Here is a 24,330-nt window from a genome sequence, read left to right as displayed (position 1 = left end):
CACAAATGGATTCATTTGTGGCTTTTGTATTGTTTTGTTTGGTTTTTTGGGGCGTGTGCATCATTCATTGCCACGACTACCCCCCGGGCTAATTGTTTCCGAATTTTCCAGGGGGTGCTACCGAGTGATTTTTATGGTTGGTTCCTGACCGTAATTGCCGTGCATTAGGGTCAGTCCCCAAGGTCGCATTAGGTCCCTGCTTCAAATGCACCCGTTTTGCCCGGGATGCACCAAGGCTGGATGTGCAGTCCACTTGCTTTTGGAATGTCAAGTGTCCATAAGTCAGCCACACCCGTTGCTTCCCTTTTGTGGTACGTTTTGGCCGCTTTTCTCTTCCTGTTTAACACAAACACAAAGAGGCCAACAAAAATCCAGATCCGCACAACATTTGGTGAGAGGCTGTGAGTGTGTCGCATTTGATGGGTTTTTTTTCTGCCGGCAACCCGCCCAACAAGTTGGAGCGAGGGCCCCGTGCTGCCATTGCAGGCCGCATCTCCCGATCACTCTGGGCTGATTGTTTCAGGGTGCGCTGCACTCATCCCCGCCGCCTGCCAAGCTCAAGGCTGTTCTTTCCATCTCCGCTGCGCTTTCGGGGACGCGGCGAGTTTCTCACTCGTCCTTCGCGTATCACGCGGCCGCGGAGAACCGGCCGGCCGCTCTCTTGGGATATTGTCGGTGTCCACTAGAAGGCAGTGTTAGCAATGCGAAAGCGCTGGAGCGAGCGTGTGCAGCTGTATTGCAGGCTGAGCGTGATGTGAGCGGCGGGTGGCGATGGGATCGTGCCCCAGTCGATCCAAAAATAGATCCTGCCGTGTTTGTTTTGAGCAAGAGCCTTTTTTCCCTCCGGAGAGGCTTTCGAATAAGCCGGGCTGCCGCTCAGTGTTTGCAAGAACTTGTATGTTGACTTTCGATTGGGCAGGCCATTTTGACTTTCTTCTGTCTTGCCTTTTGCATCCATCCACCCGGTATCATTGGGCGGTTACCACACTTGCCAGCCGCAAGGGGGAAATTCTTCATTTCTGTGGATTTTTCTGCCCTTGAACCATTGACCCTCCACCCGGCCCCCCAAGGAAGTATGAATTGCGCATTGAAAGAGTAAACTATTTAGAGAGACTTAACTATTGCATTGGTTACGACCCAAACATTTTCCGTTTGGGAACATGGCTTTGTGCCCCGTCGTATTGGTGACACGCGAGGAACAGTCGCCTTGGGTTTGTCGGTCAGGGATTCGGCGTACCGTACGGGGCTCGTTTGACGGTGTGCCACTTTCTTCGTGATGTCACCGTGGTTGCCCTCAAACGCCCCGCAGTAACCCTTCTGCGACATTGGTTTCTCGGAAACGGCGCTAATGTTCTTGGGTCAGTGTGAGTCATGATCCAAAAAGAGTCAGGAATTAAAAAATAGAATCCCAGTGAACACTAATGAAACCACCATCGCTCACTCCTCCACATCATCAATTCCGAGGTACGACGCTCAATTCGGCCCGCGGTGTATCAGGAGATGCTTGCTAACTATGGAAAGTAAGGTCCCCATAAAGATAAGACACACACACACACCTCGGCCTCGCTCAAAAATTGCAGCGTTATTTCTTTCATGCTCTCGTTGTACGTGGACAAATTCCAAAGAGCCGCTTCATGCGTTATTTGGCTTTGAGGGAGTCCGAAGATTTAACGGCAGTTTATGACACGGTCTCCAGAGAGTGGTTGTACCGCATTCTATTTTTGGCAAGTACGACTCAGAAGCGAGTTCTGTGGACTCCTCGACTGACCCTGCAATTTCCCAGATTCAGTCCACTCCAGAACTGGACCATTCAACTGCCAAAGTCTTGATAGAGCACAGAAATGCATACTTGGCCCTCGCTTGGAGCGAGACGGTGCCAGAAAGCAGCCGTTAAAACAATCGAGCTGGATCTCAGGTATTAGTTTGTGTTTCCAGTCATTCGATAGTTTCACTTATTGTTCTTGCAGCTCCAACCCGATACGAGGAGAGGTCAGTCCTCGCAGATGATATAAACCCGCAAGCCCGGGGGCCCTCCCGACTCCAGGTGACCGTTGGGTCACCCGGCCAGTTCAATTAGCTTCGACGTCGTGGCCAACGAGGGCTGGGAGCATTCGTTTTCTGTGACGGTTGCCATGCGGATGTAAACACTTTTTGAATGAAACGATTTTGCTACTGTTGTATGGTCTCCAGAGTCCCGCACGTCATCATTTTTTCACCACGTGAGAAAATATTCAGCTTATCTCGACGAGGAAATGCGTAGCCATAGACGCGCCAACATGGGAAGCCATCGAAGTGAATACTTCCATCCATCCATTCGTTTGGGAATCGGCTTGTCCTCAGGAGGGTCACGGGCGCCCTGGAGCCGTCTTCGGGCAGTAGGCGGGGGGCACCCAGAGGCCCTTGCCCATCGGTCGCAGACAAACACGTAGACCAGGAATGTCCAGCTCCGGGCCTGGAGGGCCACTGACGTAGACCAACAACCTTTTGCACTCTCAATCACACCTAGGCCCAGTATCAAGAGTTCCATTAGCCTGCTGCGCATGTTTTTGAAATGTGGGAAGAAACCTGAGTACCCGGAGAAAGCCCACGCAGGCACGGGGAGAACATGCATTCTGCACAGAGGAAGGCAGCAGCCGGAATCGAACATTTGACCTCCGTCCTGTCAGGCGGACACAAAAACCAGTCGACGGCCGCGCCACCTCATATGAGAATACTTGTCACTGACAAATACAAATCCGATCGGATGTCATGTAAGCCGCTCCTCTCGGTCGCACAACGAATCCGCGTTCAGGTTTTGCGACGACGCAAACGCATCTGTGCTCCAACCCCAGAGGCAGCTTGACAGAGACGCCTTCACTGATGTCCTGTTTTATGTACACAAGAGAACCGTGTAAGATACTCAAACGCTCTTTGCGCACATAAACAATCCCGGTCAAAGCAAAATACAGCGAGGCGTTGTTATTGTGTCCCGTTCATCTGCAGAGACAGACCGCCGCGCTCCGGGAATCTTGTTTTGCTCCCAACGTTGGGTGTCGAGCAAAGTGAGAAAACTTATTATTGAAAATCCGTAGTTGTGATCACACCCCCTTTTCAATGCTAACGACAGGGCGTCGACCGAGAAGGACGTCGATGAATGCGCACGTACCGGATGTTGTAAGATTATTTTTCACATCCGCAATATTGATGGATCAATGTCCTGCTTGGGAAAGCTGCGTTTCTTCTGTAAACCACTGGAAATCTTAATCAAGCGTGTCACGTATCTGCCCCAGATATGAGTCATGGAAAACACTGATCGGAGTGTCAGCCTTGGAACTCGCAAAATCGCTTCTGACTGATGAGCTGTTCTAAAATTCATTACGAAAAGGATTTTGCGAGTCGTCTACGCAGTGACTCGCCAAAAATGAAAACCACGTCATTATAACCCAATTGGATGTCCCTGTGAAGAAGAGGAGTCGATACCTCACCTGCTTTTATTTTGAAAACTCATTTTTTATTGCGGTGTCGCCCAGTTGACGATGTTTGCCACAGTAGCAATGTCAACATACAGCACGGCCAAACTCCCTGGAGATTGTGAGCCGCCAGCTGGCAATTACCGTCACACTGTCTGGATGTGACCAGGAGAGGACTTATCCCAGCGCTGGGATGGAAAGGCTACGGATTGAGATAAGACGGCTGTTAAAACTCCACGCGCGCGTTTTGTCTTTTTATAGACGATTAATGTATGCTTGGCCGAAAGCGTTTCCAAAACATTTAAACGCGCGCACGAGACGCCGGCGAGTGCGGTGGGATGGTTTTGCTTTGTAACCTGGGCCTTGGCCAAACATTGACACACTTTCTTGCAACAGCGAACCGTGGCTTCTGTTAAATAGTGATGTATTTGGGCTTTGTCCTCCCTGCAGGCTTTGATTTCTTACAGTATCACTTGACCCCGCCCCCACCCCCATCCCCCAACTTATTTTGACTCATGAATTGAGCCAGAAAATATTGTTTTCCAAGAAGGAAAAAAAAAACGCGTTTGGCACAGAATGGCAATATAGCGGTGCAAAAATTCATGCAAGGAATAATAATACGGGATATCCACACAACAAAGCCTCGGAACATAACTGTCCATTTTGAAAATGTAGGAGTGATATATATATATATATATATAGGGGCGGCCCGGTAGTCCAGTGGCTAGCACGTCGGCTTCACAGTGCAGAGGTACTGGGTTCGATTCCAGCTCCGGCCTCCCTGTGTGGAGTTTGCATGTTCTCCCCGGGCCTGCGTGGGTTTTCTGCGGGTGCTCCGGTTTCCTCCCACATTCCAAAAACATGCGTGGCAGGCTGATTGAACACTCTAAATTGTCCCTAGGTGTGAGTGTGAGTGCGAATGGTTGTTCGTCTCTGTGTGCCCTGCGATTGGCTGGCAACCGATTCAGGGTGTCCCCCGCCTACTGCCCGGAGACAGCTGGGATAGGCTCCAGCACCCCCCGCAACCCTAGTGAGGATCAAGCGGCTCGGAAGATGAATGAATGAATGAATGAATATATATATATATATATATATATATATATATATATATATATTTGTGTGCGTGTGTTCAGGGAGTAGGCGGGAGAGACCCTGAACTGGTTGCCAGGCAATCGCAGGGCACACATAGACGAACAACCACTGACGCTCACAATCATACCGAGGGACAATTTCGAGTGCTCCGTTAACCTGCCATGCATGTTTTTGAAACGTTGGAGGAAACCGGAGAAAAGCCACGGAAAGCATGCAAAACCCTACACAGGAAACCGAAACCCGAATCGGACCCTGCGCCTCTGCACCGTGAAGTGAACGTGCTAACCAGACGATCGCTGTGCCACGGTTCGCTCCGCTATCAATGGCTTTTGCCATTTCCCTACCACGCCAACAAACAACAGACTTTGTTGTCGTTGATGATTATCCCGTGGCCTGAGGTGTCTTCAGACCGAGCTCACACCGACATTAGGGTCCAAAATGACCTTGAATGGGAAATGTGTTCCATATTTACGACCATAAATCCAACGATTCCTGAGTCGGAGAAACATCCGTGTAACATATAAGGTAGCTCGTCAAATCAGGCCTTCAAAATAAAAGTGTGTCATTAAAATAGCACTGATCACACAACGAAAACACAGACGATTAGAGCACACCAAACCCCGGCAAAGGTCAGACGTACATCTCCTTGAGTCGGGCTGTGACAGAAAAATGATTTTTTTTTTTAAGATTAAAAACAAACAAAAAAAATCCTTCTGTGTGGACATGGTCAGAAAGTTTATTGATCATTGCCATGAACGAGGAGGCATAAGCGGGCAGCTTTTATTTTGGAACTTGTCAACGGAGAAAGCAGCATTCGCAGTGGGATCTGTTCTTTATTTGGTCACGTACCGCAACGTTGGACTTCATATGGGCGTGAGGCCATGTCAAAGTGACCCCGTCAGCTGGAGGTCGTCACCAATCACTCCCTCCAATGCGAGTGTGGCTTAGTTTTGGCTTTACTCGCATTCCGATCTGCTCCTGCTTGTGTTTTTATTGGCTTCGGTGTGCCAAGGGAGCGCGAGAGACTTCTACGCCATCATCACGCATACAAATATGCATTCAAGCTAAATAAATTTCAGCATATGTTCTATAATTTAACCACATGCCAACGAGGAGATCGTTCTATTTTTTTTTTTCTATGCATTTCTAAATTACTGGTTGCGTCCCATCAACCGCAGCGGTGATTTTGCTGCAATATATTAAGGAAGGTTTTTCCTCTCAAAACCACTGCCAACTATAATGATGGGACATGTTTCGTTAAAAAAAAAAACTTGCGGGCTTTCAGCCGAGTGCTATTTTATGGTCGCTCAAATGTAAAAGAAAAAAAAACAACATTTGGCTGAGTTGTAAATCAGAAATTACACCCCGTTTGTTGGCCCAAGTGTATTTAGCAAACGACAGACATAAAACTTTGCCTCTGAATGCGAGGCCCTCTGCCTCTTTGATTAGAGAGCGGGTTTGAATTTTGACTTGGTCAAGGCTCCGGTCGTGACTGTAACGCGACGGGGAATCCTGAACGGGGCCGGGCGGACGGCGAAGCTTTTGCTGGCTATGTAATTACGCAGTAAATTATTCCGTGGCTCCAAACCATAACATGAAGGCATTCGTCTTGAAAACCAGCTCGCGAGGAAGCCTCGAGCGGTCGGGAGTCAGAGGAGGAAGAACCTTCACATTTGGTGCACCTGAAAACGGCGTCTCGGTTTTTGGACGTCTAGAAGAAGACGCAAATCGAAGCGCCGAAGTGAAAAATTGGAGCGGGACGGAAAGGGAGATTTGCGAGTCTGATGTCTTTGGCTCTGACCTTGAATCTGCATAGGCAGATCCAATGAATGTGTTTGTGTGGGCGCATGGGAGTCAATGAATCTTGAAAGTTTAACACAACACACCAAGTGACCTTTGCTGAGTTCAGCATTTTTCTCAGTGGAAAAAAAAAAACCCCAACAAAAAACAACTTTTCCTTTCATACGTTTAATAATTAACTGACGATGAACCCGTATCAGGTTTTGCGCAACTCCCTGCTCAATCTTCTGCCGTCTCATTAATTTTCCAAGCTCAGCGTTTGGGGTCATCCAGTACAGAACGAAGAATTGATTTATTGTTATTTGCATTTGCAATGATCCCCAAAAGCACTTTGTTGGCGCACGCGCTTGTTACTGGCGGGGAATCGCAGTTGCCGCAAGTTGTGACAGGAGAGGGGGTCGCTCTTGATTTGTAGCAAGGAGGGTCCCGAGCCATCGACATGTGTGCCCGCGCCAAGCGTGTGACTGCTGACCCTCGCGTCGTATCACACCGCACTCAATTAAAAGGTGAAGCTCCAATGCAACCTTGTGCCTTTGGCCTCATGTGACATTTGACCTCACGAGGGCGCTTGCTCCATTTCAATTATTGAACAAAGAGGCCCGTTCTGAGCCGGGCGACCTGCAGAACATCTGGTTTTTCGAATCGCACACTGGTCTTTGCGATCAGGGGTCCTCAAAATTCGAGGGTCTAAAAGACTAAAGGGAAAAAAAAATACGGTTACATTGTTGTGATAAGAAATTGGTTTCGTTCCGAGTAGAGCAGGCTGATCTTTTGGTGACTCCTGTGGACTCTCGAGCCTTCTCTTGTTGGGTCCGGTCCTCAGGAACGCCCGCCGACTCGCCTAAATAAGAGCAGCGACCGTTGACTTTGGACCCACTCACTTTGGCATTTGGTTCGAGCCACACTTAGCAATCCGAATTTGGGTCTGTTTTACTGCCGCTTCTCCCTGCGCCTCTCCACCTCCTAACTCGGCGCTGTGTAAATCCATTTGACTTGTCGCTTTTAGTGATTCCCAGCGTCATATCGTCCAGCCTGTATGCGTGGACGAGTCGGGTCATGTTCTTCCCTTTCAGGTGACTTCTCAGGCACCCCGCGTACTTGCGGCCCAGGATGTCCACTCACTGTGCGACGACTGATTTCTTTTGGACTTGGCTGCTTGTTGTTTCAGGCGCACACAACCCAAAAGTTTGAAGAAAGAAGATGCGTCATCGAGCGTGCTACCGGAAAACAGATTGACGGGGATCAAGATGAGGCTTCTTTGCTCGGATCAGAAATGTTGAAGCTTGAAGCGGCGCGAACTGTTGAAGACATCCATAAGCAACATGCTCCAGGACCCCTTCAAAGTGAGTACGCGTCACATCTTGAACTAAGGCCACGGTTTGGGAAAGGGTTGAGTGGCGACAGAAGGGCGTTTACTTTCACCCGATGGCAATGTCTTCAATTTGATGTTCTGTTCTGTATGTAACCCATTAGACTTTTGTCTATGTCAGTAAGTTCTTCAATCAAAACCAAAGACAGTATATGCATCACAGCCAGTCAAAATACGGGGCACATCCCATTTCTTTTTGATCCTTCCTCGTGCTTTCCATTTATTTCCCACCGTTGTGCACGTTGTGATATTGTTCCTCCCTTCACGAGCATCCTGCCACACCCGCTAAATCGCCGTCGCCGTAGTCGCCGTTTCACTTGATGTCCGGCTGGCATTGAGCGTGATGTCATCCACGTGTGGGAGGTGGAAGACAATTACTCGGCATTGGGGGAAAAAAATGAAACAAAAGCTCCGGCGTCTTTGTGGGTTTTGTCTGTTGCCGCTGCAGCAGTAGCATGCGCATGTTGTGCCGTGCGTATCCAGTGACGGGCGCGAGTCAAAGCGTACGCATCTCGTGACGAGCTTTGTTCCACCTCAGGCACTGCAAATTTGGCCGGCCTAACTAAGATGTGATGGGCGGCTGACAAAGTGCTGACTCGCTCATTTCTCTCCCTCCCGTCGTCGTTCGAGACAATTGCCATTTTTTTCACCCTCGACGAATTCCGATGTTGTGCTTTCAGTGTGCCACAAAAGACATTAGTGGTTTCTGGATTTCTTTGCACAAGATTTGCGGTTCCTTCAGTGGTCTCTGATGGACTGTAACATCTGCCTACCCGAAAAGAACTGAAACCACAACAAAAGGCACAAAACAAATGTTAAAAAATGCCTTCGATCTACTCTGTCACTGACTTTCTTTCAGCGTGGTCGTAAGCTCCATCCAGGCATCCATTTTCTAATCCGCTTCTCACGAGGGTCGCGGGCATGCCGGAGCTTTATCCGCGCGGTCTTTGGGGAGTGGGCGGGGGACACCTCAGAACGGCAAGCCAATCGCAGGGCACATGGAGACCAACGACCATCCGCCCTCACACTCCGGGCTAGGGGCAATTCAGAGTGTCCCATTGACCTGCCGCGCATGTTTCTGGAATGTGGGAGGACAACGGAGTACCCGGAGAATAGCGGCTTGACCGAGACGCCTTCACTGACGTCCCGTTTTGTGTACACAAGCGAAACGTGTCAGATACTTAAACGCCCACATAAACAATCCCGCTCCGAGCAAAATACGGCAAGGCGTTGTTATTGTGTCCCGTTCATCTGCGGAGACAGACCGCCGCGCTCCGGGAATCTCGTTTTGCTCCGAGCGTTGGGTGTCGAGCAAAGTGAGAAAACTTCAGTAGACGCTGACGTGAAAATCTGCAGTTGCGATCGCACCCCCTTTTTAACGCTTACGACAGGGCGCGGATGTAGGACAATAAATACGGCTAAATGACTGGAAATCTTTTGCTGGGAAGCCAGGTTTCTTCCTTAAGCCACTCGGCAGCTGACAATCATCTCCATTCCTTTGGCTTTCTGGCTCGCGTTAACGTTGTCCTATTGTACAACTTCAGCTTGACACTTCTTCCAAGAATGACGCTACAATGAAATCTTAATCAAAGAGTATCTGGGTGGGTATCTGTCAGGGACACCCACGGGAAGAAGATGCACATTTCACCGAGGAAGGCCCTTTCATTCTTTTTTTGGTCCAATTCTCTGCGGGAAACAGACTGCAGGACACTAAAAGTCGGGAGTCCAACGAAAGCCAGGATGACATCATCGGCACGCCGGTATGCCATGTTTGCGAACAAGCAGGCATATTTTGGCGGCTGTGGGCATCTCTCCGCTAAAGCCTTCCATGTGTCGTGAGCTCGGCCGGGCAATTCATCAAGCACTCCGAGTTCATGTCACACTGATGCTGATCTTCTCTGTCATCACCGGCCTGCATCAAAAGGGAACGACATGCCTAAATGATTGCCTGCTGAATGGCCCGCTTGAAATCATCTTGATCAACAACAATTTCAGAATGTTTACGCGAGACCCTTCCTGAAACTCCCTGGCATGTTTTACTGTCACAAAATCATTTGTTGGCAGTCCGGTGACGTTTTTACGGGCTAGTTTCTGCATGATGCGATGAGACCCATCAAAGAACTTTACGAGAAAGATCCGAATGCAAGACAATGGTGTCATGCCTGCTGATCACGCCCGTTTTTTTTTTCCCCCCCAACACCATTGCCACGTGGTTCGCATTGATCCAATTATACGCGTTCACACCTGGGAGACACGCTGTAAAACCGCCGCGCACGGCGATTTCAGTGCAGCATCTGGAGGTTAACGAGCCCCCAACAAAACTTCCCAGCAGGTTCTTATAAAATGGCGATTGCGCACTTGCTTCACTGCGCTTGCACTTGGAGCTCCAATTTCTCGCCACCGAGTGCCAAGACACGTCATCGTAGCTGATGCGAGAAGAAATCAAGGATCAAGATTTCAGCGATAAGGTTTCTGACTCTCCGGACTAAAAGGCCAACATGTGGAATGATGATCTGTCAGAGTTCTTGATCTTAAAAAGAGCAAGTCACCACCGGAGCAAGGTTGTGACTCACCTGCTCCCAACTCGCATCTTTTTGGGCAGATGGACCTCGATCGAATGGATATTGAAGCTCTGGGCTTTCTCTGGGTCTCTTTTCAATCTGCCACACACCAGTCATATCCCAACGGAGAGGAATCCTGAGGCCTTGCAAACTCAAACGTCTTCATGTATGGGGTTCAAGGCAAATTAGCTATTTTTGCTAGGGGAGGGCAACAAAAAAAAAAACAAAGGATGTGGTTACAAGCTCTCTTTTTTCACTGGACTACCACCTGCTAAATCAAGGAGTTAACGGCTACGTTTTGCCACAGGAATCTGAAAGGTTCATGCCACACCGACGACAGGCGTCAAAGTCGAGGTCTGGGGGACAGATCCGACCGGCCCTCATCGGATCCTAGCTCAAATCTGGACCGAAATCTCAAACGATCATGTGTAATAAGTCCCGTTCAGATTTTGCGATCATTCTGCTACCAGTTTCACACTCACTTCAGCAATAGTTGAGCATACAGCATACAAATTGCAGGTTTGAAGACGCGGCGTGACAAAGTGACAGCCCAAACTGTTGACCGCTAACAACTCCCTGCGGTGCAGATCATGCCCCGCCGGAGGTTAAGGTGACCTGAAAGTGAAACTGACAGGATGCTAGAGTGCAGTGGACATTAACCCCAAAATATATCGCATCAATAGCATGCAAGCAACCCCCCCCCCCGCCCCCATTTCCCAGTACCCACCTCGCGAACGACTTTGGACCAGTCCGCTGGCTACCGGTCGATCACGATGGACGTACTGGGCACCCCCTGTTGTCAACAGTATGACGTCGTTTAGCATTTGTGGTTGCACTTCCCCCCCCCAAAAAAACAAGAAAGGGCCCAGAGTTGAACGTCAGCTTTTGTTGAAATGTGAGCTTCCAAGGCCTACATTCTTTGCACTCAGACAACACTTAAAAGGCCAAGAGAAAGTCAGGGTGATTCATCGGTTGACAGTGAGGAGATGTGCGTCAAAAAGGCCCGCTTGACATTTATGTTCGCCGCACAACAAATGACATTGGGGTCATTAAGGCGCCTCTGCTTTGTTGTTGTTTTTTTACTCTCTCTCTCTCTTCCGAAACTACAATACAAAAGATGACTGAACCCGATGTTCTCAAGTGGAGAAGAGCAGACCGAGGCGGCTTACCGCAACCCACACAAAAGCATTCGAAATGCCAGAACAATGCACTCTGCTTTTTGTGTGGGACTGACGGTGTGGCAATGTGGAACCAACTGGCAGGAATTAACAACGGAGTTGAAGGTCAGAAAGCTTTGGGACAGCGGGGGAGAAACAAGAGTCCGTTCCTGTGAACGGGCCTGACTGCCTGCGAACTGGAGACCATAAACGGTTGACCGCGGTCCGAAGGCTGGCGCTCATTTCACTTGAGCGCCATCTTTTCCTGACCGAGTCAAGTGGAAGTCCCTTTCGTATGTGGGCACAAAGACAATTTAGCGCTCCCGTTTGTTACTTGTCAACATTCATGGTCAATGGCGGGGCTCTGCGGACCGCTCCCGGGTCTCGGCCCATTTGGGACAATGAGGCTTCATTGCCGGTGCACAATTCAAGTGACATTCATTCATTCATTCATCTTCCTAACCGCTTGATCCTCACTAGGGTCGCGGGGGGTGCTGGAGCCTATCCCAGCTGTCTCCGGGCAGTAGGCGGGGGACACCCTGAATCGGTTGCCAGCCAATCGCAGAGCACACAGAGACGAACAACCATTCGCACTCACACTCACACCTAGGGACAATTTAGATCAGCCTGCCATGCATATTTTTGGAATGCGGGAGGAAACCGGAGCACCCGGAAAAAACCCACGCAGGCCCGGGGAGAACATGCAAACTCCACACAGGGAGGCCAGAGCTGGAATCGAACCCGGTACCTCTGCACTGTGAAGCCGACGTGCTAACCACTGGACTACCGGGCCGCCCCTCAAGTGACATCATTCCGCTAATTTTTTTTCCCTCTCAAGTAGCACTCGTGAATGCGTGTGAATAGTAAAAACTAAAAACTAATGGAATGGACTGCGGTACGATCAGTGTCAGGCCTCTTCTAACTGTGGCTCAAATTCTGAAAGGTATCGGAAATGTGCCACCACACGGAGCCGACGTCCCTGTTCAGCTTCGGTCATGACTTGACTCCACTTTGCGTTTCTGGAACCGACTTGGGCCGGCTCCGTCAAGAGGACTCAATGTGACTTTGGCGACCGCATCTCGTCATGTCGGCCGCTCACTTTTGTCGTCGTGGTGGTGGTCCCAACTCCCTTTTCCGGCGGGTGTCCGCCTCGTCCCGCCTCGTCTTGTTTTTGTGTGCGTTTTGAAGCGAAGCCCGCGTTTGTCCGCCTCGCCGGTTGCCACGGCCGCACCTACTGCTGCGCTTCAATCCACATCTGCCAGCAATCAAGCCATCACTCAGCCGCTTATGTACCTGGAACTCGGCACCGGCGGCGTGCCTTATTGTTGTAGCAACCGCGCTGGTAGCTAATGTCTCAAGCCGCAGCTCGGCTGTTTAATAGCGCGTCTGTGTGTTTTTCCCTTACGCATCTAAGCTGTGTTTTCATCTGCTCAAGACGCCTGTCCGCCCTCCTACCGCCTTGTCCATGTCATCGCTGGAGCATACCTTCGCCATTCCCTTGCTTCTCCTCTGACCTTTTTCGCTCCGTCACAAAACTGGATGACTTTTGGATGACTTGACTGTTTTGCTGTTGCTGAGAAAGTAACATCAGAGGAGGCTGAAGATCAAATATGCGCCTCTTCATCGCACACTCGGGAGCTCCACGTCCACACTCCGCATCGGTTCCCGTGCGTGCTGAAAGTCTCGCTTCCGAGATGAATTGACTCCAACGCGAGTGCTGCTTGTCGGAGCTTGATTTGTCGTCTTGCCGTCCGCGGGCCTTTCTCCGACGGACGAAAAGACCAGGCTCACCGTACGTCGCACCGTGTCCGCTACTACGGGTGCGATTGTTTGGCATGTAGGTTGTAAAGATATTGCGGGAATATTGTCCAAAGAGGAGCTACTCGAGTGGCATTTTGTTATTCTCAAATACAGCCGAACCTCATTTCAGCGCACGAATGCCCGTGTCGGTTTTGGAGCGGGCGGATCCCACAAAAGGCCTTGGACGTTTGAAGACATTTTATCAAACGTGTCAGGGGTTTGATGAAAAATGATTTGGGGCCGGAGAGGTGATAAAATTTGAGTGCAAACATATGATGAGGGAACTCCGTGCGCTCACCGTTTCTCCGCAAGGTCACCGTTCTGCCGAGAAATCGTTCAAAGTATGATTTCAAGTATTTGAATGTGTGTCACTTCTTGAGCCGACCTCCAGAGAGCGATGCGGTTTGTCCACTAGACAGAAAAAAAAAACGAAAAATGTGATGCATTTAAAAGACGGCGCTGCTGCTCTGCCGTGTCGTTGCGATGGTTCCGCTAGCGTTCCATTCCTGTCATCATGCTGTCAAAGCAACAACGCCTGAGTAACAAATGACACCATTCGAACAGGCCGCTTTGGCTGGCAAGTTGAGACTTTTCCCTTTGGGCTTTGACACGATCAGATTATTATTTGTTTTCAATTGTATTTTGCATCACGGCGCGAAAACACCAGATCGTAGCGGTCTTACAAAGACTCCCTTGTAAAGTTTGACGTGCTTGTTCCACAAAGCGCTCCTGTCACTGTGTGTCACAGCTGCTGCAGATTTATTTCCTCTTTCCCAAAGTTTGTCAACAATGTCCTTTTCATAGGCTTTGAGTTCCCGTTGTCACAAAGATGCGTCGGGCATGCTAATATCACCCCTAGCTACCGTTTTTTTCCCCCTTTTTCTTTTCGAAAGAACAGAGCTGTTCCAGGTCCGTGGAAACACGTTCCCTCCGATGTAATCCTTGAGCAAACATCTGAGGAGCATGGCCCACTTGATTCAAACAACCATGACGCCGCAGACGAATCAGATAAGACGGAGCCGATTAGGCAGTCGGCTGCTGCTTTCCAGCACGTTTTACAAGCACCTGCACCTCCGATTAGCTCACCTCTCCGGCCCCGCCGCCTGATGACGGCTTTCTTTCTCTCGTCGCCGTTTCTGTGAAATGAGCGCCATTTCGTTTTGGAGGAGTGCTCATCGTAAAACCCGAAGCCCACGCCAACATTCGCGATCACGACGACAGACGAACGTGGAAAGTTGTAAACGCTCATCGTCGCTTCACATGATGCTGGGCCGCACTTTGTGGCTTTTGGGAAGACTTTTTGCAGGCTGAAGGAATGTGTTGATGGGAAACTATTGATCTTCCGGGAGTGCATTGGATGAGAAGCCCTCGCTCTCCAGTTGCCGCTGACCTTCATCCCAACAGTGTTGAGGTCTGGACTCTGTGCAGGCAAGTCAAGTTCCTTTGGAATCACATTCTCTCCTCCATGACTTTGTGGCCCTGGCAGTGTCGTGACGGACCAGCGAGGCTCACCTCTCAACGGTTTGAGTGTCCGGAATCCCTTGGTAGGCTGAAGCAGTCAGATTTTCCTTCCCTGGGACTTAAGGGCCGAATATTTTGGACAATTCCATGGCCGTCGACTTTGCGGGGACGTGCTTACAACGACACAAAGCGCTTAAGGGTCTGTTGACACAAAGCGCTTAAGGGTCTGTTGACGTGGTGTCAGGCAGGGAGATCCAGGACACGGGAAAATACGATGCGCGTGTCTTCTTGCGTTCAGGGGAGTAACCGGTTTAGAGTTCCGTACATACAACACGAAGAGCCGAAACACTCTCGAGGATTACATGATTTGACTTGCTGAAGAGTGCCCGCATGAGCTAACATACAGTAGATAATAATAGCTGCAGTCGGTTTTTCCTGGCCTGCGAGGTCAAGCGGTTGCTTTGCCGATGATACAATCTCGCCGTTCCGACTGTGTAATCATATATATGCGAGCAAGCCCGCGTGCTTTGGTGATTGCCGTCTGCTTCCTCCATCTACGCACAAAGACGGATAGATATTTTTCCTTTCAAAGCTTGGTCTTCCCTTCCCGCTCCCCCCAGTCCTGTTTTGACACTCCGCAGTCCGGCACCCCGGTCCCGCGGCCATTTGATGAATTTTGCAAATGTCGGTGAACTTTCTTTTGCCTCTCATCTTGAGCTCTCTCGATTTGGCTAAAATGCTAAGCCGTGCGTCCAAGTTTAGAAAACACATTGGCTTGATTTACAAAGCATGAGTCAAGAGATTCCGATTGGCTCATCGTCACGGGCGTGTAGGAAAAAAAAAAACATGGGATCGGATATCGTCAAGTCGGAATCGGGCCTCTCCCAAAAGTAAGTACAAATAACGAAGACGGCGGAAAGCCGTCAAACTAAAAATCGAGCTCCATGCTGAGACAAATGCCAAAGAATAAAACTGAGTTGGAAGACCGGTTTTAAAGATGAGCAGTGAGTAGGAGTGAGGAGCTCCCTTTTCCGAGTAGAAGGCGAGCAGCAGCATTCTGGACCAACTGGAGAGCCTTCATGGAGGATCGGCATACTCCACAGTCTAAATATGCGATTGAGGGGCACGCTGAAAATGAAATGAAAAGGTAGCGGAGGTTACCCCATTTCAATAACCATAAGCAATCGTTTCCCCAAAAACCGCCTGATTTTTGAGCGTTAAGTCAAGCAGATTTAGGCCCGCATGGTGGCAAGAAATGATGTCAACCGGAACAACAAACAAAACAAGCTAGCGAATGTTTACCATCACCTCGTCGGCAACTCCGCTCCCATTTTCATCGGGAGAAACCGGGTCAATGAGCATCAATGCAGAAAAGCCGGGGTTCGACGTGATGACGCTTTGCTTTCCAGCGTAAAGTACCAAAATAATTGAGGGACTATCATTGACGCGGAATTTTCTTTTGTGTTTATTTTTATCCTTCCGGCATCTACTTGTAGAATCTCGACGTTGAGGCTCGAGAGAGCCTTCACGCCGCAATCTGTGTGCATGCGAAAAGCCATACATATGAGCCATAAATGAAAGATTATGCAAAAGTCTTGCAGCCGCTTTGGTCGAACTGGTGATTAATTGCACAGCTCCAGTGGACTGCGGTGCAGGCATGCCACGTTAATGTTGCAGCTGCTTGCTTGCAGCATTTGGGACACGCAGTCAAACTGGCCTTCTGACCGCGTACCAGAGTGCCCAAAATAGGCTTTGGATTTTATTTTTTTTAGCACGCAAAGCACGAAGATGACTTATTAATCAAGTGTACTCTGGTTCAGATCTTGATTGATATTTTCTTTTTGAATGTTCCCTTGGTTAGCTGTTATGCTAATAGCGTAGTTGGGCCTAAGTATTGACGGCTCCCCCGGAATCCAGAGTAAAATTAAAAAAAAAAAAATCTTTTGTTTGCTGCCATTTTGATTTTTCGCAGGAGGCCATCACTATTTAGCAAATTTGTCTAATCCCACCCCCACACTAAGATTCCCACGACCTGGAGTCAACAGCTGACTTGCGATTCTGCATTTGAAACATGTCAAGCACTTCCTAGTGAGTCTGTCCTGTCGAAATATGTAATTGTTCATTGTTTTGTTTGGGGGGGGGGGTTCCCTCTCGTCCATGTCAGCGTAGCGAGGGACTCGAGCCAACCGGGCACGAGACAGAAAGCGTTTGCCGAGGCGGCATCTGCACTCCATCATCCTCATGTCGGATGCTCACGCGACGCTCGTTTCATCCCCGACCGATGCGACGGCGGCGGATTGTGGAGAACAGATGCGCTTGTCAATTTGGATGTACTTTGACACCAGACAGATACGGACGGGCGTCACAAGCCGTGACGGTAGCCCCGCAGTAAAATCATCACGTCACCTGACACATCTTCCATCAAAACGTGGACTTTGTTCCAACTGTTCTTATAGCCCGACAAAAAAAAAAGAATGAAGTCCATGCAATCTGTCAAATCCAATTAAAAGATCCGATCTCACGCAGACATCTTCATGTGACTCGTTAAAGGTGAGCGAGACGGGCCCCTCGGGGATGGAGCCTCCATACGGTTTTCATAGTCGGCTGCTGGACTTACTCAGAATTTGACTTGCTAGATAATTCAAAGTGATCCGGCAAGGCAGGGAACCACTGCGGGCTGTCGGGATGCTGGACGGCCGCCAAACATCTCCGTGGCCAGCTTTGCGCCCGCGTCGCTGCGCTCGGCGCATGCAGCGTCAGCGTCTCCTCGCATGAAGTCACACAAACGTGTCCGCCTGGATTCAATCACGGCGCGCTCATTCGGGCCACTTCAGGCTCTCGCAGAGGAAAGTAGAAGTAAGGCTGGACCCATGTGGATTCTTAGGAGGGCCTCTGGGGTCGGGACGAGGCTCAACATGCATGAAAACCCAATTTTGACAGAAGCCGGGGTACCTCCTTTAAGTATTACCAGTGCTGCGTGGCCTCCTGATACGAAACGCAGTACTCGGCCGCATGAGAACGCGGTGAAGTGCGCATATAGTCCACCGTGTTGGTTGGAAGTCTTCGTCTGAGTCTTTTGGCTTGAAATGCGGCGTTCGGAAATGTCAAATCGTCCTGTGCGATAAATCACATTGAGACTCTGCGATCGTTTTTTTCCCTCTCTTTACACTCACTCCAACAATAATTGAACAAGCTATTTGACTTGATTGATTTGAAAATGAATAATCCATGAATGAAAGCAAAAGGGACACCAGTGCTGGAAATTTTCCATTCCAGTTCCTTTTGAGTCTGATGATTTTCCACGGATCATTTCCCTTTCGAAACTCGGCTCAAGCAGGTTCAAGTTGAAGCCGATGGAAGTCTAATTCAATCAGAACTCATTAGCATAATGTGCAACGTTTGTTGTGGCCCGAAGTCACGTCACATCAAATCGTTTGATGAGTCGACGAGGCGTCAAATAGCCAGGCTTGCTTTGGAGATGCCTTGGCAAAAAGACATTTCCGAGGCCTTGTGGACAAAGTCCGTGTCACGCCACATTTTTGTCTTTTTCAGCAATGCCGCCGAAGACAAAAAGTCAATGTTGAAAGACGGTGCAGTCTCACTTTGCAGAGAAGTTGAATTTGTCATGAGCCGTGCGTTCCTTTCGAGTTGGTATTTGGTCGCGTTTGACGTCGCATCTTGTTTTCTCGCGGTTCATGTCTTGTCCTGTTGCTTTTGTGTCCAGCCGGGCCGGTCACGTCGGTCCCTTGAGTCTCCCGATCATCGTCGGCCATTTGCATCTTGGCTTGCTGCTCCGCATGGTCTCGTAAGTTGGTTTGCGTTGACTTCCTGGTTTCATTGCCCTATGTTGGCATTTTTTGGGGGGGACTTGATTTAGTCTCATGGATTCCGCAGGTCTCGTTAACTCTTTCTTTGTCGGGTTGTCCACCCTGGCAGAATTGGCGGGACCTTTTATTTATTCGCAATATTTCATCAGCGATAGCACAAAGCTGAGATTTGTGTCTGGTTTCTCGAAGTATCTTCCAACGGCTTAGCCACCCACCTATCGAATCAGTCTTGGCCACCCCCCCCCCTTCCCTTCTTTCGTCCACCTTTTCTAGTTGGCCCTCAGCGGAAAAAGTTTTCGCCTCCCCGAATTATTCCTTTTGCCGTCCTGAAATCGACGGCCGATGGGCTCAAGACGTTTGCAAATACCCCCAAAATGCCAAGGAGATCTGCGGCTGTATCCGTCCCGTCGCGAGAGGTGAAGGGGTTGATTTCTCTGGATCTGGAGTGACGCTGACGAGCATTTGGAGATGAACAGGGGGCCTGGCTGCAGCCTCTCCCCCAGCCAGACGTCAGAGAAGCGATTCACAAGTTCATCAAGTAGGATGTCCAGGGGCCAGCGGTGTGATTTGCAACAGCAGCCCTCTCCTCTCGTCTCCTCTCGTCTTCTCTCCTCTTCTCCACTTCCCAGTTTGCCGTTTCCCCCCGCGGAGCGCGCTGCCATTTAGAGTTGGATGCCGAACGGCGAACGAGGTTCCCACTGACATTCGCAAAGTATCAGGGTGTGCCGAATGCTCGCGGCATGCCAAGTGAGTCTGAAGCTGCGGCTGAACTTTTGAACCTGCCACCTTGCCTTTCTTCTCCGCAACTGCATGTGAACTTTGCCTGCCTTTGTGTTATGAGCTGAAGATGGACTCTGGGTGAACTTTCTCGTCGTTCCCGTTCCCCATTTGGGCGCAGGCACAAATGCTTTCCTCAACACGTGACGTGTGACAAACGCCGAGAGGAATTCATTCCTTGTTTTAATCCTCCCGTGACCTTCAAACTTACTTACGTTTTGCCCCGAGGGCCACTTGGACGCTCGGGCTTTGGCAAATTAAGCGCCCCCCTCCTTCCCCCGCCCCCAATGATTGCGAGTAGAAATTGGATCCAAGGTTTTTGTGTCACGTTTTGTTTCTTTGCAGGTGGCCTCAGTCGTCCCTTCTGCAGAGAGCCTCTGAATGAAAAAGGAACTTTAGTCCCTTAATTTGGAAATGCATCTGCACTGTCCGGTGCTTACTCCGTCCAAATAGTCTTGTTGGCTTTGTCGATGATGACGCCGCTGAAAAACGAGCTGAATATGGAGATGGCAACCGCAGTTTAGGGTTGCGATTGATGTTGGAGACGTTCAAGGTGGAAAACCGGGTAACATGGCGCGACGTACGCTAAGGAACATATCTTGTTTTTTTTGCCCGACCGCAAAAACGCGGCGTGATTGCCACAACGAAAGGATCGATCGACCCATTTTTGAGTGGGCCTGTCAACCGCAACTGTCTCCGAAAAGTTGAAACCAAATAGTGTTCCAGTCTCGATGCACGATGCGCGAAATCTTGCCAAACACCTGGGTCCTCATCTTGCGGCCTGGAAAAATCCTTGGGCTAGAGTCCCTAATTCGGCTCCCTGTCGCTCGTGCCGCGCTTCCCAGCTTGCTTCCATCTGACTGGAAAGTCTTTTTCAGCTGCTGGAAAGTGAGACGGACGCTGCCCGCCGAGCCGAAATAAATACCGGCGTCTCAAATGTCTTTGCGTGTTGCGCTCTGATCGAGGATGGTTCAATTAAGCGTCGGGGCTCTTCTCATTCGACTCCGGTCACTGCAAGTGGATGGAGGAAGTTCAAAACGTTTTCGCCTTTGATGTGACGGACAAGCTCCACAATTTGCTTTGGCCCAAAAAAACCCCAACAACACAAATGCTGCTTTTAGAGAGACTCGTTCGGCAACTGGAAGCAAATGTCGCCGTCTGCGAAGGCTGAAATTGTGTCTCCTTTTCGAGAGGGGAGTCTCGCGGACGTCGGCGGGTGACGTTAGCTCAGAGATGAAGTTTGTTTCATTTTCTGACAAAATCACTTTTCTTCATATGCACGTATTTGTAATTGACATGCGTGGACTTTGTTCATGTTTTTTTACCTCTCTCAATGTTCATACTGTACTAGATCGTAGTTGGCAGCCACTTTATTGGAAATGGCAACGACGAACTACTGTTAGAGCGTGCAGATTCGTGATGTCCCTCGGAGGTACGTCGTAACGAGGTTCGACTGTAGAGAAGCGCTTTGAGTGGTCCCAAAGCTGTAGCGGTGATTGCAAATGATTTTGCAGCTGGCGGAGGCCCGGCGTTAAGACCCACTGCAGCAAGTCCATCTGAGCCGGACAAAGACGCCGCGTGCCCTTTTGCTTTCGACGCAGCAGAAGACTGCCCTCGTGTTCCCGGGCGTGACTTTAAAAAGCTTCCAGCTCAAACGGTCCTCTCTCTGCAGGGGAATATGTCAGCAGTGCCCGCCAAGACCTCCAGCCCGCCAATCTATGGTTAAGCATAAACCACTGAGGTGACTTGCCGGCGACAGGAGCCGTCCCCGAAATGGGGATGGCGTTTTCCATCACTAATTGGTCTCCGGTGAGTGACGGTGGGATTACGTTCCCAGTCCCCAAAAGTTGCAGCCACGAGCGACTGGGATGCTTGGATTTCGGACAGATGGGATTACTGGGTGGGGTCAGCGGAAGCGGGATCTGCTGCTGAGTCCTGGTGCTGCCGCGGCCATCTGGAAAAGTGCAATCCAAGGCCTGATGATGAGGTGAAGAAAAGTGCTTTACCCTCTGGACCTTCAGCACCAGGCAGTGATTTGTGCCATGGTAAGAAAAACAAAACAAAACAGCCACTTGGAGGAGCGTCTCTTTCCAGCTGTCCTGTGATTCGTTGACCGTTTCTGTGTGCCTGCGGCCAGCTTCCACTCCGAAGTGCCTCGGATTGGCTGGGGTGACCGTGACAATTTCTACAGGGCCCCAACAGGAATTGGTACGCACGTGGGGTAGTCTCCCGCATCACTGTTATGTTGTGGGTCTCGGAGACCCCCCCCAAAAATCCAATATTTCGATTTTTAACTTGCTTAGCCACTGGAACGTCACTAAAACCATGTGAATCCCTCGCCCCTAGCCCTCAAAAAAAATTCTCAACTCACCGATAACCATGGACTGATATTTCTGATTCGATCTGGTGAAGAAAGGCACAACGAGACTTTGGAAAATCGGATGATGTTTTCGTCCTTTTCCCACTGCCATGAATGCCACAGGAGGGGAACAGAAAGAAATTTGCTGATCACCGCCGACACTGCAAGTATGTCACAGACCCGCTACACGTAATCCATCAGGCAGGAAGCCACCGAATCCTGGATTAGGAGGCGGGCACGTAGAACACTTCGACAAGGATTGGGACCAGAGGCCTCCGAACCCAAAACCCCAAAGATGTTCCAAGAATGCCCCAAAAAAATCAATCAAGTATTCAGTGGCTTCGAATCCAATTAACTTCTAGAAATCAAATCAGGATATAGCGAATTCCATGAGAAGTGTCCAGGTGTGTGTGTCTATTTCTTGGTAACCAAACCAAGTGTATTAGTTTTGGCCTGATGGCATAGTGCACGAAGGCTTTTTTGGATGCACTCGAGGGGTCCAAAATGCTCCCTTCAACTGCTGGAGTCCATCCGCCACGCTTGTCTTCAGCGGTTTGGAGGCCATAATGTGAGAGTGGCGGGCTTCCTTTTGTCCGCCCGCACAGAGGAGGCTCCTGTTGATGACTTATTTTGGAAAGGAGGACAACAGGCCTCTCTGCGTCGGGGACAAAATGGCCAGCGACACAGCCTGGCTGGCCGCCGCTGGAGTGTGTGCAAAAGGGGAGCCCCGTAACATGTATTCTGTACTTTACGAGAAACTGCTGGCGATGAAATGAGAACGCTTCATGTGTCACCACAGGCAGTGGAGAGGCTTCCCATTCTGTGCCGCGACGGTGGAGGGCGTGTTTGCTGCCATCGCTGCTTGAAATGGGAAGAAAAATCGAAGTGCCGGCACTCGCCCTGTTGCCAGGTAAATTACGGCGTTTCAAATGCTCCAAGTTGAGTTTTAATCTCCTGGCGTTTACGCTCGCTCGTCTTCATTTGAATCGGAAGCGAACAGGTTAACATCAGGCTGTGTTTCAGTCATTCACGCTGGACAGATGGAAGATCAATTTCGCCAAATCACGTTTGGAAGGCGATTCCAGGAGTTCAGTTTAGTTATCAATGCAAACGGCCAACGAGGTCTTTGCATGTCTTAGCATTTCCCGCCGCGGGTGGCCCCGTTTGCCGCCACGCTCGTGAGCAAGCAAATCCGTTTCTTTCGGAGCACTCTCGGCGATGCGTGCGACATGGATTTCCAGATGGCATTTCCGCTCTCGGTCAGATTGTGAAGTCGTCAACTTTCCTGCCCTTGACTACGGATAAGTGACTCCCGTGCGAGGAGTTAAAATGCAAACGAGAGTCAACGGGCGTCAATATTGTCGGTGGATAGGGAAAAAGTTAGTGTCGGGTTCAATCACGGGTTACGCTCTTGACGTGCATTTGATTTCCCCACTGCACACGTCTGTTTATAAAATTGCCAAATAAGGCCCGACGTTATTTTTCCAGTGATTTAAGCATCTCTGCCCTGCCTCCAAATCATATCCCCTATATCCTTCTGCCCAAATAGTGCAAGAGCAGATGCATTGCGCATATGTGCTCTCTGAACTCATATCCGCCAGTGCACTTAGCCAAGCAAGTGTTTCCATAGGGAGAGAATCAAATGAACCAACACCAAAAACGGGAGGGAACATTTTGGCCACGTGCGAGAAGTCGATCCCGTTCACCGAGGATCCTCTCCAAACAACGCATCAAGCGCGTTCTGCTGGTTTTACATGCACCAGAAGGCACCGAATAAACAACAGTGCTTGTCAGTCACTCGCACAGCCTCCATCCCGAGCACTCGAGAATCCGATTACCGACGCGCTGGCATTCACTCTCAACCCACTTTTTCCCACTCAAGGAAAGCACATATGGCCGATATTTCTTGTCTGTACGTATTTCTTCCGTAATGACGAGACCTGGGCGTGAAGTTGGCTGTTACGTCCGTTTGTATTGTTGCACGCACTCTTCTCTTCCACCTTCTCTCTGCATGACACCTGTCTACTCGAGGGCTATTCAAAGGGCAAAATGCATCCGAGGGCGCAGCCGTTGCTAGCTAGTTCCCGTTTGCGCTTGATAGCTACTGATGCAGCACATTTGTTGACGAGTGAGGGAGGGGCGACTCATGCCGGATGGCCAATTGCATCACTGTTTGCCCTTTTAGCCAGGTAAAAAAAAAAACTGTTTACTGCTATACGTTTTCGATTCAGTAATAAGTAGTATTAGGCTCCTGCACACCCACGATCCTCGTGTGTGGAAGCGGCTCAGACAATGGATGGATGGATGATGAATGGATGGATGCTTTTGTGTCAACGTTCCGACTGTTCCATCAATGTAGTTCAGCTAAGGGACTTTGAAGGTCTGAAGGATTTATTAAGTTTCAGAACTGTTCTGCTCCAAGGTGCCAAGTCAAGTATGGTGAAGCCGGTTAGCTAGTGAGAATGCCCTCTCCCCAACCCCCCCCCCCCCCCCCCCCAAAAGTCCAGCTCTAAAAGAAATGAAAATCCGAGGCCGGCGAAGAGAGTACATCAAATGGGATTACTGCCGAGACTCCCGGCTCGTCCATCAGAGCAGCTGGGGGAGCAGTCGGCGCAGACGGTTTTTCACTTGGCTATCGTGACAGCGCTGTGATGCCTCTCAAATGATAGAGGTGCATA

At 49.9% G+C, this 24,330-nt stretch overlaps 1 long non-coding RNA gene across 1 annotated transcript in view; it reads left to right on the top strand.

The window, feature by feature from the left end:
* The window catches only part of LOC127611509 (uncharacterized), a 28,514-nt gene extending 4,934 nt beyond the window's left edge, over positions 1 to 23,580 (top strand). Inside the window, exons 2-3 of the long non-coding RNA XR_007965351.1 lie at positions 7,510 to 7,684; positions 22,452 to 23,580. This is a non-coding gene — a long non-coding RNA (uncharacterized LOC127611509). The remainder of the gene's footprint in view (positions 1 to 7,509; positions 7,685 to 22,451) is intronic.
* The last annotated feature ends 750 nt before the right edge of the window (positions 23,581 to 24,330 follow it).

The sequence above is a fragment of the Hippocampus zosterae genome, chromosome 12, assembly GCF_025434085.1.
Source record: "Hippocampus zosterae strain Florida chromosome 12, ASM2543408v3, whole genome shotgun sequence".
Classification (NCBI taxonomy): domain Eukaryota; kingdom Metazoa; phylum Chordata; class Actinopteri; order Syngnathiformes; family Syngnathidae; genus Hippocampus; species Hippocampus zosterae.
Note: the sequence above shows the minus strand (reverse complement) of the source record. Positions and strands in the feature narration are given on the sequence as shown.